Here is a 16,851-nt window from a genome sequence, read left to right on the forward strand (position 1 = left end):
CATCTTAGGTATTAAAAATAGGTGGCAAGTTGGATAATTCTTATTGTTCCAAATGTCGTTTGCAGCCTTACATAACAGTGTTCTCACCAAAAAGTTTATTTTAAGTGTGGAGTGGAAGAACATGCTGTAGCAACCTGAAATTATTGGCAATACTGTAGCTGAGTTATCCAGAATCTGGATAGAACTGTCTCTTCTTTTTTTTTCATGGGCCATTTTAATATTAATCAAAACAAAGATATTAATTAATATCAAAATGTGTAGACTGCCTGTGCTTTGGAATGACAGAGTCCTGCATTGTCAGTCACGAGCATCCTTAGGCAAATTGCCTAAGCAGAAACTGCTGGTAATTCCAACTCAATGACAGTCCAAATATTTGTAAGTGTAATAATAGCAAACAGATAAACGTGCAAAATGGTAAATTACTTAGAAAGAGAATAACTCCAGGTGGATAGAAATGCACTTGATAAACCTGAGCTTTCTCATTAGTATCATTAGCAACACTGTGTTCATGTAGAAAGTACTGTCTCCATTTTTAGTAGCTGAGACCATTTATCCCTCCAGCCATGAGCTGTGTCTCCTTTCCTTACCATATCTATCAAACGCATGTGACTTGGGAAGGATGAAAAATGTTGGGAAGAGGTAGTGATCAATCCTGCAAATATTAGATACCTCCCTTCAGCTGTAACAAGCTCCCCTGCTCTCCATGTGATCACAGTAACAACAAAACCTGATTGATTCTATTTGAACAATAAATTTTATTTTTTCATCTTCTATTTCATTGCATGCTGTGACCTCCCTCCTTGATCAACATCCTTTCCACATCAAAGCTAGCATTTATTCTTCCTGATTATTGTTCTCCTCTATCCCTTTTTCCTGTCCATAACTTCCTTTCTTCCCCCTTTTCAGCCTTACTGAATTGGATCAGCCAAATGATCCAATACCCCATAAGCTCTGAAAATATAATTTTAAACTGTTTTTTCTCTCTGGAGTTCTGTATAAGATAAATATAATAGAAAATAAAAAATACACTGTTATAAATTTGACTAATAATGGCAACATTAATCTCACTGGTAAATGATAGTGCCAAAATTCTTGGCATTTCAGCTGGCACTGGGAACTTACTGAGGGGGCACCTGGCATCCTTAGTGATGTATTATAGCATCAGTTACCACTGCTGAGCTCTTTCACTGGCAAAGGAACATTCCCTGTTAGCCCCATCACCACATATTGAACTGCAGGTTGGTCATGCAGGTGATACACCTGGCTGTTGGATGCCCAAAACAACCAATCCTAAAAGTTTGCAGGTTAAAAGCTGGGTTTGCACTAGGCTGCCCAAGTGCACACTCAGTTTGAGCTGAGTATCCATGAGTCCCTCCCTGGCACTGAGGGTATGCAGAGCTCAGTCTCACTGTGCTCGAAGGCAGGAAGCAGCACTAACCCTGCTGCTGGGGCACACAGAGATTTACTCTCAGGTGTCCATATCTAGCATATGCATAATGTTAACTTGCACACTTAATCAGTGTGGTTTTCCTCCTCAGATTACAAACTGATCAATGAAGTTATGACTGTTGTTTTCACTGGATGAACAATTACTCCATAGTTAAATAATGTCATCAGGTGTATTATTAGAGAGAAGAATTGGTTTCAGGAAACTGTCATTAACTTGAGCAATTATAATTGTTCAGTTCAACATTGAATGCATCTATATCAGGACTGAATGAGTGAGAGGCAATCAGTGCAGAATGAGAGGGAGTTTGCAGCTTCACAAGGGAGGCTCCCCAGCACAGAATCACTGGGCTCATGCTGTGGGGCACTACCCAGCAAGTTTAATTTTTATTCAAATTTACTATCAAAAATTATCTTCAAAAAATCCATCTGACCCTCCTCAGAAGAACATTTATTCCAGAAACATCACCTTCCAGACATCAGATGCAGTACAAGTTATTCTCAACAGCAGGGCAGTTAAATTGACCATTCTTGTGATGGAGCTGTTCCTATAAGTCCCTCAATGTAACTTTTCATAAATGCCCCTCTCTGTCCTGATTATAGTTACATTCCTTTAACAAATCCTATCTATTACAGCAGAAAATCATTCATGTTTTTTCTTCTAGTAGGCAGAAAATCTTCACTGGCATAGCTCCTACAGCTCTATTTTTTGACAGTGTCCAACTGAAGACAGTCAGGAAATGTACCAAAATCTACCAAGAAACTCAATGTGTAATTAATATACCAAGTAAAAGAATTTCCACAATAAAGGTGTGTACATTACAGTAGCCTTGATATAGGGCTGACTTCTTCCAAAACGAGTTCTTCTGGTTTTATGGGACTATTTATTGCACTTCTGTGTTAAAGAAAATAGCTCTTGTTCTCACTCTGTACTATGAAACCAGTATAGCAGGAGGCACCATGGGCTGGTGAACAGATCAGGAGACAGAAGAGGATGTCTCTTGTATCTGTTTAAAGATCTTCAAGGCCATTTCAACTCCCACTTTCTCTTCTGTGAAGTGTTACCCCTACTATTAATTTTGCTAGTTATATGAGCAGATTTTCTAAGCTGAAATACTCTCTCTTCAAAGTATAAGGTATCTTAAAGAGAAAAGTCATATTAGGAAAACAAATTCGTTATTACATCTTTGAAAAAGCTTCTGAGCAGTGTTACTGAATGCAAATATTTGCATTTTGTTAATCTGTTTAAATGTTAATGTTTTATGCGTATAATCCAGAAGAAGTATATATACACATATAAACATTCCTTGTAGAAAGGGTAGCCTCTCTAAAAATGATACTGACAGAGCCTATGTGTAACACGGCTTTTCACTTATCTCAGGAGATTCTGCAGTGTTCAACGCCTTGCAGACACAAAGGTAATTTCACTTAATCTGAAAAGTAGCTCTGTGTGAGATGTCAGAACCACAGCACTGGACAATAAGATTTCTGGTTGAGGGAGTGACTGAATGTACCCACCTGAAACTACTAATACATATTTTTAAAGTCAGGGTGCTACCAGCAAAATACAGCTTATCCTGAAGTGAGACCATGTATGTAGCAGAGGTTGGTAGCCCCTGTGCATCCAAATCCCTTCTACTTTCCTTTTTTATCATGGGATTGTGAATTGTGCTTTTTTGGTTTTGTAATTAAAGGGTAGAACAGATGGAGAGAACTTGAAGAGCTGCACCCATTAATTTAATGTAGAGAATGTCTCCATGTTATAATTTAATATAAAGGGATTTTACTTGAGTGAAATAAAACTCTACAGTCTAGTGCTTGGGAATGTTTACTATATGAGCAGCTTCACTGTTGAAAAGATTTCACTGAGTCATGCTATGACTCTCTGCCAAATACCAATCATATGACCAACCCAGCTAGAAAAGGGTGTTCCTTCATGCCAGTACATTTCACATGCCACCCTACATTGAACCTTTTTTTGGTTGTTCACCTGTGCATTTTATGTGGCAACAAAGGGGGACAATATAATCTGTCTGAGTGAGTTTAAAAATGAGGTTTTTAAAAGAATATATACCAGGAAGCACAAGCCAGCTGGTCTAGTATTAAGAATGGTGTAACAAGAGGGGCTGGGTTTGACAAGATTTCAGAAGCAGATTCAAGGCAGACAATCCAAACCAAACATTGATACTAGTAAAAAGCAGTGAGTATCTTGCCAGTGCCAGGAATCAAGATGCTACTCAGGAGATAAAAACAATATCAAAAGTTCAGAGAACAAACTTCCTTATTTCTGCTGAAATAGGAGGGGGTTTGAATTTCTACAGTTAAAACAGAAAAAGAAAATCCAAAAGTAGATGAATGAGTTTTATATGCAGCAGGGGACACTGCTAGATTTCCCTAAATCTCATAAAATATTTATACTTAACTGTAAATGTTTGAGTGAAACTTGCATTAGCTGCACTTTGGGAAATTTCTATTTTATTCCTGAAATGCTTTTTATCTATGGAAAGCTACAGCAAATGTCTTGTGCTAGTGATTCTTTACTCAGCAAGCTGCAGCTGTAGATACATAATACCCTTCTCCCACACAGCTCACCATGGCTAGCAATCAATACATTGTCTCCTGCTTACAAAGGCTACTCCTCTGATAATCAGTCACTAGGATAGGGATGAAATCATCAGGGAAAATAGTACTGGAAAGAACACAAAGGCTCACAATGGGCTCAAGTGTCTCTGCTGCAACCCTTAACTCCAACTAAAATATCCTACAGATTAACTTGCCTGGGTGACTACTGACTAAGGAAGTTAAAGGCATGAGCACACATAGCACAGAAAGTTTAAATTACATTTCCCAGCAGTGTGATCTGTGAAATCACTGTTAGGCTGCATGGGAATAATTGAGAGGTCACAAGGGATTATATGAGCATTTATGTTTCATTCTGGCATAAGTGTGTTCAGCTCCAGTGATAGCAACCAAATTGTTTCCGTCTTCAGTAATGCTGCATTTGTCCCTAGGCCTTGAAAGAGTAATAAGTTTATTAACTGTACATTTTATCTGTCACCAAGATCTCAGGTTTTCAAATTTTCAATATTCAACTACTGAATGTACTGAAGCTTCTCTGCCTGGTGTAAGGAAATGAAAAGCAGGAGGGTTAACGGTTTCAGAACAGAACACACCTCACCTCCCTCAGAACAAAGCAGAGCATCGCTTTAAATGGCAGCAGGCTTTGCCAGGGAACCTGATATGTGGTGCTCAAATCTTCACCTACCACTGGATGTGTCCCTCCCTTTTCCCTGCTTTCCTTTGTCTTCCCTATACTTCTGTAGCTCTCACTTGAGGAATGGCTCTTGCTCTGGCTCTCTCACTTCCCTACTTTAACTATAACCTCATCCTTCTTCCCCTTGAAAAGGACTTCTGGTTTGGAGAAATATTCACACCATTTAAGCAAACCCATGGTTTTAGTGAGCCGTCTCTCCTTTGGCCTCACTTTGGTGCTCTTCAAACTGCAGCAGAACACATTCCATGAGATAATTAGCAGCTGTATTCAAGGGACTCCAGGGGAGACACGAGTTCTGAATTTTGAGAGGATGTTTGTGTATCTGATGTAATTTCGTCTCATCACAGCCTGCATAAGCTCCCTGTGCAACAGAACAAAGGACAGAATTAACCAATGAGTCCAAAAAACTTACACAAGGAAAATAACTATTTTCTTCCCAACAGCTGGTGCAGCTTTTTCCCTGTTGGATCTGTCTGTAACACCCCAAACCAACTAGAAGGGAAATGTTAGAAAACCTCCAAAATAATGCTCCCAGAGCTGCACGGTGGGTGTGACTGTGCTAAAGCCTCTTGCACAGCCCTCGGTGACTCTGATCTGGATGTGCCCTCACAGAATCATTGAGTGCAGCAGACATTTCTGTATTAGGTTCTTATTTCCACTTTACTCACAAAAGACGCTTTCCCTCCCTAGTTTTATTCCAGCAAAGAGGTTCCTGCTTGTGTTAGGATTTCCTCTTTCCATGGTGTCCTATTTGCTAACTCTGCAGAGTGCTGGGAGGCATTCAGCATACAGGAAAGAATTTCTAATTTCCCAGGGCCAAAGTGTTTAGCAGCAGAGATTAGGTGATTATCTGATCTTCTCTCACCGCCCTTCTAAAACCTGATAATTGCTTAGATCTGAACACAATGAGCACATTTCTAAAATAATTCAGATACTGGCATTTTGTATGAAAAGCATCATATTTTATTGCCAGCTCTACAATAGCATTTTCCATAAGTAGTTCTCAGTGGGCTTTGTAAAGTCAATACCACTTCACAGGTGAGGAATCAGTGTTCAGCAATGAGATTATTTACCCCAAACCATCTCAGCCAGCAACACTACAAGGAAGGAACATGATCCATACAGTCAGGCTGGCATCAGATCCAGCTGGTCATTTAAAATGGAAAAGATGTTTATTATTTATTTTTGGAGGATTTGCTAGCTTAGCCTCCCTTTCACTTTTTTTTTCAGTCTTATAGAAACTGTTTTTCTTTCTGGGATCTTTAAGGTATGTTCTTCCTTCTTCTGAGCTGAGATCCAGTGAGTGAAATCTTCTTCTGATCTCTAACCCCAAGCTCCTGGAAGCTTTTTCTGGATTTGGTGACATTAAGCCCCCAGTTCCCTACTTACCCCAGGCCCTCAAAATAAATTTTTAGACAGGATTATACAGGAAAATGCATTAGGAGAGGAAGAGCATTTAAAAATAGCCTAATATCTAAATCTGGATGTAATCTCCTCTAATTCTCCCAGTATCTGAGCACAGGCCATGGGGCTGTACCAGCCTGGTGTTGGTAAATTCAAGCCACGTGCAGGATATAAACTTCACAAATAGTAACAGCTGGAAGCAAATCATAAGCCAGGGAGCAAAGAGGAAAGGGCAGCACTATCCTAGTGCTGAAGTTTAATCAACAATGCAAGAAAAAAGAGGAAGAAATTAAGATACACCAAAATTGTCCTAATGTTGATGGTCTGACTTTTAGTTGCCATGAAACCTGCAAAACTGTTAATATTTCAAAATTTTATATTGTAATGGCTGAATTTAAGTTGTTATTGTGTTTTAAATTCACAAAACAAAGTAAGTATTTGTTTTAAACTTAAACATAACAACAGGGGCTCTTTATTTTTTAATGCTGTTAATTTTTTAACATTTCAGACTTTTCATAGCTTTTTAATCCAGCTTAAGTTGCTTATATTTTTTTCCTAGCAATATCAGTGACCAACTGGAAAATGCAACAGGAGAAAGCTAATGAAAAACTTTAAATATGTGAAAATAAATAGGAAAATTGATTGCAAGAAGAGCTGGAATTTACATCCTAATTCCTGTGATAAACAAAGTCTTCTAGGCTTCAAAACTCATTAACTCTTCCAGTTTCCTTATTGCATGAGCTTTGCTGCTCAGCAAGATTCTTTAAATACTTTACAGACACCTCGTGATACCAGATAACATCATGGTCAAACAGAAACTGCTTTCCCTCAAAAATACAGGATGGACAAGAGAGTCCCCACAACACATACAGTCTCAGTAACGCATTTCCAGTACATCCAAACTCCCAGTAACACATTTGCAGTACATCCAAACTCCTTCCAGTTTCAGTTGAACACGTGGAACAGCAGTTTATCTCATCTCCACTCAGTCTTTTCCTAGTTCCAGTTTCTTTTACTGCCTCTGCAGTAACTTATGCTCAGTTACAATCTTGGATCACGCTGTGGTGACTCGGCTGTTAATGTGTAACTGCTCCTCTTGCTGCAGGTCCACCATAACTCAGGGCTGGTAACAGAAAACACAAAGATAACTATAAAATACCTACTGATTTTCTGCTAGCTTTTTGTTTGTTTGCAGTTTATGTTCTCCAAGTAGATCTTCCTCCCAGAAATGTATGTTTTCCTGCTTTCCCTGCTCTCACGTTATTGTGCCGATTCCTCGTGTGTTTTCTGTGTGTACTGATCCCTGTAGCATGCCATTAATTCATGGTGCACTCAGTTATTTTAGGCATGGATATTGGAGAATCACAATTAAAACAAGACTGCAGTATCATAGCTATGCAATTACTTCTTGTTTTCCTTTTTTTTTTTTTCTTTAGACACTGAATGGGCCCAAAGTCCCTGTTGGGGTTTCAGTTTGAAAAGCCAAGGCTGTGGTTCCATGTCCTGTCCCTCCCAGGCCACAGTCTCAGTGGTGCCACAGCATCTCCATGAGATCTCTTGCAGGAAAAGGATCCCAGCTGAAAATACCCATCTTTGGTCAGGTTATTTTAATCCAGATCAGGTCCTTGACCGGGTTCACCACGCAACCCCTCATGAATTACTCCAGCACAGCTCAGGGAAAGATGTGGGACTGGGGAGGAGCAACGTGACTTTGGGCAGAGCTGCTGCCAAGAGAAACATTGATCAAGCTGTACCAAGTATTTGTTTAGAAATCATTTTGAAATACAGTTTCAGAATACTTGCAAATGAGATGTGTTTAGTTGTCGGGATAAAAGGCTACAGCCAAAGCTAAATCTGCTCCCTAATTATACAGAATAAACAGATATAAAATTAGACTGTGGAGTCTAAATAGGTAATTTCACTGTTCATATTTAAATATCAGCTATTTAACAACAAAAATATTAAATAAGTATTTTTGATTACTCATGTCTGTCACCCTGCTCACCAAACTACAGCTCATAATCAGTGCTTAGGAGTGAAGAGGCTTCCTGGGCAATGCTGGAACCCAAATTCAAACATGTCCTCACCTCACCATAAAACTACCCCAAAACCAGTTTTTGGCTAAAATGTCCTGCCTCACTTTTTCACATTAGCTTTATTTTTATTAATGATGCTGGGGCTGGAACACTTTAGAAAGAGAGGTAGTTGAGAAACCATACCCTGTAAAAATTTGTTGTTTAAAGATTAGCATGTAAGAAAATACCTTTTGTTCAAACTATACAGAATGTTTTTCATCTGGCAACTGTTTTCCCTTTAAATAATAAAACATTAAAACCTGAACTAAAAATAATCCTGTTGACTGTTCCAGTTCAGGAAATTTCTGTGAGCCAAGTTTTGCTGTTTTTTTCAGTGGCTGTTATTCCAAGTTAAGTCAGCTCAGCAACTGCTGACTCCACAATCTCAACTGCTTTCATACAACCTTCATTTACTTTCTTTTATTTTTGGAAACTATGACAAAACATCAGCTGGAACACTCAGTCCAGCATTTTCTCAACATATCTGGAATAAAACAGCAGAGGATCATCTGCAAGAGAAATATTCCATAAAAATGCACACCCCCCTAAAGGATATCTCATATCCCTACCTGGAAGATCCTTTAACAAGTGAAGATGTTTCTCATGCTGTTGTTTAAAATCACCAGTAAGTTGTAATTACAATAACAATTTTATGCAGCAATAAATATTTTAAGAGCAGTTCTCACCTTCCCAAATCCTGCACCATTCTGACAGGCATTAAAATCAGCATTTCTCATCCTTCAGCAGCTCTATGTCTCTGCTGTTACTCTGTGCTTTGAAGGAGAATTTGATTTTTTTTCTTGTGAGAAGTTGGCTTTCAGGGCTGGTAAGAATCTGATGGCAAATGGTGATTTTTTTAAGCTGTATTAAATAACATTTTCTCTTAAACCATATGCCAGCATTTAAAGTAAATCTGCTATTAAACAACTCAGAGCGCCAAATCCCTCATATTTGAAAGGACAACGGTAATTGTGTGCATTAAAATGGAGCTGGTTAGCAAAGGACACAACCAAAACTTTTCCTTTGCAGCAAAAATCCCGACGCTATGTGTGAAAAACGCATATTTTATGATTGGCTTTTCACAAATATTAAATGAATATTATACGTGTTGTGTTAGAAAGTAATGCTGCATCAATTCTATTAAGTAGTGTGTTAAATATAGTTTTAGGTTATAACAAAATGTTAAAATTAAAACTATGCTATGTAGGATACTTTTTTTCTAAAGAAAGGACTCACACTGAGATAGCAGTCACAAGACACCTAAATCTTTCAGAGAAAGAGAATTTATTGCCCCATTTTCAGGAGAAACTAACTTCTTCCCGCCTCGTTCAGTCAGGCCGACGCTGTTAGGATTCAGAGGAAGAAGCTGACCATGACCAGACAGAATCCTGTGTTTGAATGGAATTTACGCATCATGTATGAGATGTACGAATATCCAACAATGTTATTGTTTTGTTTTTAAGCGTTAATCCTCTGTTAACGTGTGTCCCTTTTTGGACTTATGCTGCCCAGAAGAAGGTACCCAGACTGTCCGTAACACTTTGTTTCAATTGTCTCATATCGTCCTGATTAAAATTGTCCAAAATATTATTATTCTAATTATATTACTATTTTTATAACCATTTTATTACTATTAAACTTTTAAAATTTTAAAAACAAGTGATTGGCGTTTTTCCCACTATGTCTGTGTAAAAGACAAACGCACTCGTGTTTTCAGCTCCCCTGGGATTTCCCGGGGGGAAAGGCACTTGTTGGGTATCCTCGCTGCAAGGGAGCGAGCGCTGGCACCGCTCCGCAGCCCGGGGCTGATGGAAGCGGTCCCCTCCTTTCAGGGGCTCCACAGCCCGGGGCTGATGGAAGCGATCCCCGAGTTACAGAGGCTCCACAGCCCGGGGCTGATGGAAGCGGTCCCCACGTTACAGAGGCTCCATAGCCCCGGGGATGATGGAAGCGATCCCCACGTTACAGAGGCTCCACAGCCCGGGGCTGATGGAAGCGGTCCCCACGTTACAGAGGCTCCATAGCCCCGGGGATGATGGAAGCGATCCCCACGTTACAGAGGCTCCACAGCCCGGGGCTGATGGAAGCGGTCCCCACGTTACAGAGGCTCCATAGCCCCGGGGATGATGGAAGCGATCCCCACGTTACAGAGGCTCCACAGCCCGGGGCTGATGGAAGCGGTCCCCACGTTACAGAGGCTCCACAGCCCGGGGCTGATGGAAGCGATCCCCGCCTTTCAGAGGCTCCACAGCCACACCTGCTGGCTCGGCGGGCTCGGCACAGCACGCCTGAAACCCGGGAATTTTTAGGGAAATCGCTCCATAACAATGCTTAAAGCTGTGTCACACCGTGGTGCCCTCTCACGGTGTCAGGAAAATGGTCAACATTTGAAAATTGTCTTATGCCAAGTGCTGTCTAGAGGTTCTTATAAAAATGTTTATAAAATTCTCTTTGTGGCCAAGCCAAGCATCAAACAAGCTAAAAAATACAAATTAAGTTTACTAAGCTCCAACAATCTGTTGGTGCTTCTTTATATATTAAAAGGCGATTGTGTGGTATCTGCTATTTATCTAAAGTTTGCTTTACTCACGCTCTGTCTGGTGGCAACAAAATGGTTTTTTTTCACTGTACACTGTATGATTTCTTCACTCTGCAAAGGGCCAAATCTGGTGCTTTTCGATGATACAGTTATGCCTTTTGAGGAGCAGGCTCAGAAAAGTGAAGACTTGGCCACTGGTTTTGAGTCTACTCTTGTGTGGGAGAACATATAACCAATGTTTTGTGAAAGATCTTAGAGAACTTTAGGGAAATACAGGCTTTCGGGGATCTTTTGGGACATTCTGGGGCTCCTCTGAGTATCTCTCCTATACTGCACACCCACACACAAAGCAAGGACAATTTGCTCTACAGGAGCAGTTTACCAATGTGTACATAGTTACAGAGTGATATCTGTTCATATCATTAGATAATCCATGCATTAATATCATCGGGTTATTAAGAGTCTTCTCATCTAGCGCTATTCAGTGTCTGTTCTCTACTTAAATGATGTCATATATTTTTTGTCATTGCACCTACTTCAGTAACATCTGGGAATAAGTGCCTTATTCTGTTGCTGTGTAACCTAGTTCACAGCTTTTGGCTCATCATTTTGAATAGATACAGTGGGTGGGTGGAAGGTGAGTTACTATTTTAGCTCCTAGTTCTAGGGTAGGTAAGGGCCCCAGAGTTTTATCTAAATTATACTGGAGAAATTATTCCCTCTAGGAGGACTCTGCTGGCTGAGGACTGTCCCAAAATACTCTTCTAATTTGCTAGATAGAGGTTATGAATGGACTGTCAGATAGCTGAGGCTGTTTCACCTCTCTTTAGCTAGTCCTTGTATCTTTACTTCCAAATTGCATTTACATGTGCTGCCCTATCATTTATGTTTCTGCGGATGTGATTCACACTCATGGACAGAGCCTGAAGTTCTCAGAGTCATGCAGTTTTTCAGCATGGAGTAGGAAATTAAGACACATAAGATCATCAACTTAAAGCTTCTGGGCAGTCAGGAAAATGCAGCATCTCTGACTAGATTCTCCATCCAAAGTGCAGAATCTTCTCTGAGTGTGTCAGAAGATACAAAGAGTTTTCAGCCCAGCTCAGGTGGGTTCAGACTCCCTGCCAGCAGTGTTTCCAGAGCTGATTTTACTTTATCCGCCTCCATATGTTCTTCTTCTGCACACCTGAGGGATATTGCCCAGCTTTAAGTCAGTCTAGATTTTCTTAAACTAAAGGGCCCACATGAGAAAGGTAGGATCCCTATCTTCCATAAGCATAACATCTGATTAAATAGTTTAATTATTGCCTGATTTGAGTCATATAAAGCATTTTCTGAGAATCTCTGCTTGTCTTCCCTGGCTGTTTGGAGGAAAAACAGATGCTTCCAACATAAACAAATAAATCTGATGTCTGAAATAGATGGACTAATACCTCTGTAAAGATGGAGGAAGAGATCAACTTCCTGCATTGTGTCCTCATCCTGAAAGGACATCCTCCATCCCCCCATTTCTATTTAGCTTCCAGCTACCACAGCTGGATGGTGGTGGCCATTTCTGAAGGGGGCACTTTAGAATCCCTTTATGCTGTCTCTGTGGGATTCATCTTACATGGAAAAGAAAAGAAACGAAACCCAAATAAGCATACTAATAGAAAATAAAATTAATCCTCCTGAAAGCTCTAAAATGTTTGTGAAGGATTTTGAAGGGTTACAAAGACTTCTGGGGAATCTAAGTAGCCTAATGGATAAATTGCTTTCCCTTCTCTCCAAAGCTCCATTTAATTTTAAGTGTTAAACTTAGTTGTTTTAACTCAATACCTTCTGAAAATGTATCTGTAACACTAAGTCAATCCATCATCAACAAAATCAATGACTCTGGAGATTTTAACACAAATCTCTATCAGATTTGGAAGGACAGAACAAGAGAGAGAAGGAGTAACCCCTTCTGTAACTGAGCCGTGGGAGGAAAACTTGGCCTCTGGTCTTTCCTTTTCCCTGTCCCCTAGAAATGAATGAGATCCTTCATTCCTCTGCAGCAACTGCATTTTCTATTGCCATAGAAAGAATGAGTCAGAAGAGCCTGCTGCTGGTGAAAGCTTCACTGGGCTGTCTTCAACAGAGTGCTTCATCCTTTGTGTTTGAGTTTTCACGGTGTTAATCTGTTATTAAAAATGTCTGCTATCACCACAAGCATTCTGGATTTGTAAAAAAGCTTTTTGCTTGTCATTTATTCTAAGACTTAATGAACAAGCTCTCTTTGTGGAAGAAGACATTTTAGGTATGCTCTTAAAAATGAAATAGAGCAAGCTAGTAAAAAAGAAAATGCATCTCAATTAGATTATTCTTCCTCCATCTGTTCTCTCAGATCTTTTTATGGCAGGAAATTGCCTATTGGATTTTTGATTTTGCTTAATGGAAATGGCAAAATTTAAATCCATTCCCATTCCCACTGACATCAGAGGAAACAAAATTCAATGTCTGAACACAACACTTTTTTTTTAACCATTAGTGCCTACAACTACATCTCAGTGAATATAGTAATTATAACATCAGTGAATTTAAATTAACTGAAATACTTAGAAAACTGTGGACTGGCACTTACATTTCTGAATCTCCTTGGCATTTCTGAAAATCCCAACTTCTCTAATTAGCAATTTCTCATATGCCACATTCTTCCTGTGTGGACAAACCAGCTAAACCCTGTGAACTCCCCATATGACTCTGGGACAACAGACTGTAACTGGATGGGATTTCTAATAGGAAGTGGGGTTTCTAATAGGAGATAGCATTTCAAGTAAAGCAGTGAGCTGGAGAAACCTTTTCTTTGCATTTTTTAGGATGCTGGACTTCAGAAGTACCATCCCTAAAAATCCTGGTCTCCATAAAAACCTCCAAGTTTTTTTTGGAAGTATCCAGGTGCTTGACAAACAGGACATTATGAACAGGCAATAAATGAGCTGGTTAAAAGCAATATAAAGGTTGTATACCATATTCTTTTTTTGTATCCGTGTGGGGATTGGTAAAATACATTCCAAATCGCTCATCAAAAAGCCTACTGTCTTCAAAACTGAAATGAATCCAAACATCCAACATTGCTGCACTCCTCCCTGTGCTTCCTCTCAGAGAAGAATCCTTCCCGCTGACTCATTCTGCTCTATAAACTGCATCTGAGCTTTGAGACTAAGGGAATTATCCTGGCTTGTTATTTACCTCCATGTTTACAGTTCAGCACTGCCAGAATAACTTCTGCAGGGTACTGTGGTTATAATTATTACTACTAATAATAACAATCAATATCTAAAGCATAGAGATTGAGACCATGACTTAGCACAGGAGTTCTCTTTCCTCTCCACAATTCCAAACCTCTACAGAATTTCATACTGATAGGTGGACAATAACAGAATTTTACGCAGAATAAAGTCTTTAGTGAAAATTAAGTACACACTTGGAAAAACTTCCAAGTTATCCCCTAGTTAACCATGTGTGCTGTGTCTCCAAAGTTCCACATTGTGGCTTCCTCACTTTTCCAGCATTTCCTCTTGCATTGCTCCATAGAGAGCCCTTGTCACTGATCATCCAGGGGCTCAGTGCCAGCACTGATGGATATTTTTGATATGGACAATATGGAAAACCATCTGCAGGGCAAACAGGCACAGGTTACCTGGGAATAACACAGATTACCATCTTCTACAGGTTTATAAAACAACTCTGCTGTTTGGTTTACATAATAACAGAGCTATTTTTAAAGATGAACCTTGCACTGCTTTGACTGAATCTGGAAGCAGAACATAATGGCAAATCTGACCTTAAATGTAGGCACATTACATGTCACCATTTAAATTTAACTTTTATATTATCATTTTCCTTTTGCTAATGTGGCACTGTATCCAGAAGTTCATGTACAGGAAACTGCTTTTTCTATACAGTTGAATTAGAGGTGCCATCCCCCTCCAAAAAACCCCACACATTTATTTTTTATGTGTAGGGACTCTTGAAATCAGTTAAGGAGCCCTGTGACATTGTGTAAGCACACAATCTGTGTAAACATCACCAGGGGCAGCTCATGTTCAAGCAAAACCTAAATCAGAAAGTTTAGTAATTCCACTTTGTATTAACAAAATATTTTCAGATGAAATCATGGTGTATAACAAAGGAAGGGGAAAAAATAAAAACCCAACAAAACCAAGCAAAACCAAACAATACAGTTTAATAAGAAGCACATTCTGTTTGTTTTAAAAGTACTCAAGGCATGAAAGCGTGGACTGAAAAAATCCTCCTGCTACATCAGAACTGACTCTGAGGCACAGAGTGCCCTCATTTCCCAAAGTCATCAATGTCCTGATCCTACTGCAATTAGCAGCTGCTAATGTAGGTGATGAGCAAAAGGGAGCAGGATTTTGGCACAGCACAGAACAGATTTGGGCACAGTACCCAACCCATCAGCAGCAGGACGAACCAGAAGTGATTAAAAGACAGAAGACAGAGTGAAGGAGAAGGACAAGGTGGGAATGCCAAGTACTGAACACTTTTGGCTCTTCTGAATTTCAGAGAAGGGTCCGAATTCTCTGGAGCAGCACTGCTGCTACTCAAGGCCTCCTTCTGTCATTCAGTCCAATGATCCAATTGTGCAGGCAATTTCATACCTGTTGGAAGCCTTAAACTACAAAACTAATCCTTGTTCTTAATAAAAAATTAACACATTTGATATCTGCATGACAAATCACAACAATAAAGAAAAGGTGTGCTCTAGAAGCAATAACGTTTTATTTATGATTAATCTTTCCATGAGCTTTTTCATGATTGTTGTGAAGGTACTCAATTGCTTGTTCTAACTGGAAAAGGTATTTTGAAGTCTTTTGCTATCCAATCCATGGAAATAACACTGGAGCTCATCTAGAATTTTATGATTGATAAATTCCAACACTAAGTCTTTTCTTTCTGCTTAAATACATTAATCAGGTTAACAATATCCTTATGATGAAATCATTGTTGGTAAAAGAAGAAAAACATTTTCTACCATGGCTTTTTATTTCAGTTCATAGAGACTTCCTCTAAAAGGCTGACAACAAAAACTGTAATTTGCTTAACTAAAGACTGTCATTAATTTGAAAACATGCTAAAAGTCTTTGTTTCTGCTCCCTCAGCCTTCCTCCAATATTCAAACACATTTGCCACATTACTTTTCATGGTGCATCTTCAGGCTCTGAACCAATACAGCAGCACCAGGAATACAGCAAAGAAAGGAGCAGCTCCTTCCAGCAGCTTAAAAATATCCTCTTGAATGTGTTTTATTTACACTAATAAATCATAGATGAGAACTCCTATATTAAAAGAATCACAGTAAAAATATACTTTTTCACACTGAGGTCCATTTATCATTTAATTTGTACATCACTAGCTGCTGATAATTTGAAGCAGTTTTGGGTTAACTACAAAAGTGGTTTAAACTTGATATAGAAGTATGTTATTTTAATTACACACCCACCCCCCCTTTTTTTTAAATTTATAGCTACACTCTCACTGGTGCCAGGTCTCCTCAGTGCTACCAAGAGCCAGGACATCAGTCTGTGTTTAGAGGGAACTTCGAGGGAAGCTGAGGAACCCATATGGCAAAATGTGCCATTATCCCTAATTAAAAATTGATAAGAACTAAATTTTTAAAACATCCAAAGAATGGAAATGGGATGGATATAAAGTACAGAAGTAAGAATCCAAATAACTAAGAACCTAAATTTATACCCTTGCAATCTGACCACAAGTTATTGTTTCTGTACTTTGCACAAGTTCGGTTAAATCACTGTGAGCTGGTATGTCTGGCAAGGAGAAAACCCAGCCTGACCCGTGTCCAGACTGAAATTCTTGTGGACTTTCCACAGGCAGAGGTCTGAACTCAAACTGAGCTTTTAGGGGAAATCCCTACCACAATGCTGAAATATCTGTGCGAGGAAATGCTTGTGGATAATCCCAGTGGTGTTTGAGGATCGCACAGCCCTGGTGCAGTAAACACACCGCCCCTGCCGTGGCCAATGTGTGCTGGGGAGCTCGGGGAGGAACCAGAGCCCAGTGATGCAACCCACGGCTGGCACAGGGCCCTGGGGAGGCACAGGGCTGGC

This window comes from Geospiza fortis, unplaced genomic scaffold (assembly GCF_000277835.1).
Source record: "Geospiza fortis unplaced genomic scaffold, GeoFor_1.0 scaffold55, whole genome shotgun sequence".
In the NCBI taxonomy this organism is placed as follows: Eukaryota; Metazoa; Chordata; class Aves; order Passeriformes; family Thraupidae; genus Geospiza; species Geospiza fortis.